Source organism: Solanum dulcamara, chromosome 6, assembly GCF_947179165.1.
Source record: "Solanum dulcamara chromosome 6, daSolDulc1.2, whole genome shotgun sequence".
In the NCBI taxonomy this organism is placed as follows: domain Eukaryota; kingdom Viridiplantae; phylum Streptophyta; class Magnoliopsida; order Solanales; family Solanaceae; genus Solanum; species Solanum dulcamara.
The window spans coordinates 63,734,762-63,739,350 of record NC_077242.1 but is presented as its reverse complement, the minus strand read 5'-3'; the positions used below and the strand labels follow the sequence as shown (position 1 = coordinate 63,739,350).

Sequence of the window (4,589 nt, the reverse complement as noted above, 5' to 3'; positions counted from 1 at the left end):
GACCCTACACGAATACAAGAAAGGTCCGAATCTTAGGGAATTTTTTTTTTGGGGGGGAGGGTGTTACACCCTCTTGCCCTCCTAATGACATTGCTAGCCCTACTCGACCTTCTCAGTCTTGACCTACTCCACATCTAGTATATGGTCAACAAAGAGATTCGATAGATGAGTCTAGTTGTGAAGAAGACGATGAGGAACATGTGGCAAACACATAGTCGCATTATTGAAGTTTAGAGTTGTCATAGATAATCTAAATTGCCTGCTTTATGGTTATTTTATGAGACTTATTATGTGTTGTGTGAATGCATGATAACTTTGAAATCCTATTATATAAATTATGACTTTTATGTTTTTTTGTTCAAATTTGTTACTTTTTAGTTGATTTCAATATTTAGTTGAGAAGAGAATATTTAGTAAATATATTTTGTTGTATTGATTGTTTGTTGACAGCTCTTTGAGCTTGATTTAGCTGATTAGAATATATATTGAATTAAAATGGTAGGTGAACAGCTGTAAAAGTAGTAATAATCTGCCCGTTTTTTTTCCAGAAAAGAGACCTCATGAAGTCACTTTTTGCGATTTGTTTTCCAGAAATTGCAAAAATGAGACCTCATGAGATCTCTATACTTTATTAAATTTATTTAAATTCATAAATAGAGAAGTTGAGATCTTTTTGGGGGGACAAAATTTCACTCAATACTTACTACTTAGTTCCTTCATATCTATTGAGAAAGATAGACAAAATTAATGGTTGCTTAATGCAACTTAAACTCAAAACTAACAACACATATTGTCTCTATCACACTAATAAAAAGAGGTGAAAAAGCAATGGAACCAAAAGCGACAGATGCTTTTATTAAAATATCTAGGAGGCGGATCGAGTTTTATTCTCTTTTGTTTCTCTCTAAACTCACTCTTCTCTCTGCAAATCCGTCACCCCCGTCGTTGCCCCTCATCCCACCATCGTCCCACCACCCCGTCACTGTCCCTCGTCAGTCCCACGCCTCCGCCGCTGCGGTGCCGCCGTCCAATGGTGCTTTAGGATTGTTTATTCATCTTTAAGAGGTTATTGCTTAAACTTTATAAAAAAAATTAATTGTTTTTTATTTGTCATTTGTTAGTTAGTTAATTAGTTTATTACATTTGGTTTGTTGTAGTTCATTTGTATATTGGATTGTGAATGTAGTTATAGTTTTGATTTTAGGGCTTAAGTTAGATTGGGGTTGTTGAATTAGATTGTAAATCTTTTAGTAATTTGTGATGTTGGTTAGTTAATTAGTTTATGCCATTTAGTTTGTTGTAGTTTATTTGTATATTGGATTATAAAATTAGTGAATCTAGTTATAATTTTGATTTTAAGGTTTAAGTTATATTTGAGATTTTTGAATTAGATTGTAAATTGGATAGTAATTTGTGATTTATTAGTTAGTTAATTAGTTTATTCCATTTGGTTTGTTGTAGTTTATTTGTATATTGGATTGTAACTTAGGAAGTTTTAAAGTTTGAAACTTAGAGAAAAATATTTGAACATAGAAGCTTGAGATTTAGGACTTTAGAAATTATAATTAGAATAATTTAGATACTTGAATTTTAGGATACTTAAATTTAGAACTTGAATTTAATTAGAACTTTGAAGTCGAATTTTTAGTTAACTTTGGAAATCTTGTTGAAGTTAAGTTTCCTTTTGAACTAATTAAGCTAATGTTGAATTTAGGACTTTTGAAGTTAAACTTAGATACTAATTTTGAACTTTAATTTAGGTTTGCATAATTTTTGAATTCTTTAGACTTTAGAACTAATTAGAATAACTTAGATACTTGAATATAGGAAGTTTTGAAGCTTCAAACTTAGAAAAATAATGGAAATTGGATACTTGAATATAATTAGAATAACTTAGATACCAATTTTGAACTTTAGGTTTGTATAATTTTTGAAATCTTTAGTCTTTAGAACTAATTAAGCTAAGTAGAGTTAGATATTCAAGGTCAGGAAGTTGAACTTTAGGATTTTTGAAGTTAAACTTAGAAATTTTTTAGGTTTGTATAAATTTTGACTCTTTAGACTTTAGAACTAATTTGAATAACTTAAATACTTGAATTTTAGGATATTTGAATTTAGAACTTCAACTTGAATGTCATTAGCTTTGAACTTAATTTTTACTTGAATTAATTATAACTTGAATTAATTAGAATATAAATTTAATTTTAAGTTTAATTAATTAAAACTTGAAATTAATTATGTCACGATCCAAAATAAGACCGTGATAGGTGCTAAGGAGGACCAAGCCTTACTAGAAGTCTACAAACAATCGGGCACAATTTTCTCTGTTTTTGGGCCTATCCAAATTTTTGCTGTCTCAAATATCCACAACACAACTAACAACCTCTTCACATTAAGCTACAATATCCATCGACAATCTAGTCGCAACACAATAATACCAATACATCTCCAAATATGAAAAGAAGTCTAAAACTTACCATAGGCTACAACACAAAGAATACTCATGACCCTTATAGAATAAATGACTATAGAGCGACTCTAAGAATTCGAAGAAAGGTCCAAGTAAGTAGATAACTTGTTCCCACTCGAACAAGTGCGGGACTCACCATGGAATCAACTCTCTACCTCTATCTAACGAATCCACACCAATATCACCTGTATTCTTAGAAAAAAATTAGCGAGGAGTGAGACGCTAGCTCAGTAAGTAATAACACTTAACCATAACCATTTTAATGAAGGACAAGTCAGAAAATATGCTAGTATGATAACCTAAATCATAAAATAAATGCTCTTTTCTGAAAAAACAATAACCATAATCAATCTTGTTTGTCTTATATAAGCAATGTCAACTTAACCATTCAGAAATAAACTCAGTAAAACCACTTTTGTATCAAATCTTATAATATTCGGAGATTTCCTAGGATGAATCATATAATCAGGGTGGCTTTCTTCTTTAAAGAATAGCCCATAATAGTGGACCCCTCATAAAGTAATATGCATATCAGTAGGTCCCTACTCTAGGGATATCAGTAATGGAATGCTAGTTCTACCTTCCCATTAGCGAGGGTTTATCAATAATCGATAAATACAAGGTGCACCAGGTCTAACGAACCCACCGTTAGCTGCAGGATCCATCAATGTCTACTCCCATCTATACTTTTTTCTTTATAAATAGTAGAAGCATTTCCAAAAATAGTACAAGTCATTTAAGTCTTATGAAATCATATTATGTCAAATTTTAACAAAAACACATGTCAAAATACTATTTCCCAAGTGTCAAACCCTTTCAATAACGGTAATCGCATCTCAATTATCAATAAACTTGTCTTATAAAAGTGAGATCATCTCAAATAACTATTTCGATATCAAATCAAGTAAAAGATTTGTCTCACATGCAAATTTAAACATTTGATAATACATTCACTTTATAAACCATGTATAAATCATGAGAGTTATAAAACACAAAATATGGTAAGATTACTACTCACTGTACTCATGCCGAATTACCAAACTCGTCACCTCAAGCAATCCATATGACTTCCTTTAATCCATCTAAAACTCACATCATATCGATCTCATGTTAATTTCTTCGTTTAGGATAATTCATCCTACATTAAATACCCAACCCTCGAGGTTCCATGATTGACTATGAGTCTATCAAATTATATCTAATTGGTGCTTCAAATCATGCAAAACAGCCCTACTGTTAATTATTTCACACTATAATGAATAAAACTAACCTTACTGTCCATCTACTCTTCTTTGGTATATTCCAAAATACAAAAGTTTAGTCCAAACATTTAACGTACTCACTCAAATCATAAGAATTTAACAGTCTTCTATCTTTATTTTCCTAAACTTACAACCACAATTCTATAACCATGGAATCTACAAATTTAAATCTTTAAACTAAGTTCAGAAAATTTACCTTCCTCTTCTACTTCTCTTCTTAAATTTTTCAATACTTTAGCTTTACTGAAATGGAGGCAGACCCATAGTGTTTTCTTCTGACTTTTCAAAGTAGCAGATACAAAAAAACATTCTAAAGAAGAACTTCTAAAAGATTTCCCTTTCCCCTCTTTTCTGGTTACGTGCGGCTAATAGGCTAGGGCACAGTGTTATTCTTTTTTTAAAACACCTTTGTGGTCAATAAAACAATCTGTCTCCTTTTTTATTTCTTTCTTCTTTTTTTTAAAAAAAATTAAATGACATATATGCCCTTATTTTAGTATAGGGTATTACATTTTACCCACCTTAAGAAATTCGGTCCCCGAATTGAAAATAAGTCCGTACTTTGAAACTTAAACAAATGGGAGTACTTAACTCGCATATCATTTTTTTGACTACCAAGTAGCTTCTTGGATGCTATGATTTCTCCATAAGATTTTTGTGGATACAATTTCCTTTTACCATAACCTTCTTACTTGTTTGTCAATAATAGACATTGGTTCCTCTTCATACGTTAAGTTCTTATCAATTTGCAAGGTCAGTGGTTCAAGCACATGAGAGGAGTATAATATGTATTTTTTTACGCAAACATAGAATACTGGACAAGTAAAATACATCTTACAAGGAAATTTCAACCGGTC

At 31.0% G+C, this 4,589-nt stretch overlaps 1 long non-coding RNA gene across 1 annotated transcript; it reads right to left on the bottom strand.

Annotated features, from left to right (window-relative positions):
• Positions 1 to 2,341: 2,341 nt before the first annotated feature.
• LOC129893224 (uncharacterized) lies at positions 2,342 to 4,062 on the bottom strand. Its single transcript, XR_008767403.1, has 3 exons — positions 3,929 to 4,062; positions 3,489 to 3,552; positions 2,342 to 2,655 (listed from the first exon to the last, which is right to left on the bottom strand). It is a non-coding gene; the product is annotated as an uncharacterized LOC129893224 (long non-coding RNA).
• Between the last annotated feature and the right edge of the window lie 527 nt (positions 4,063 to 4,589).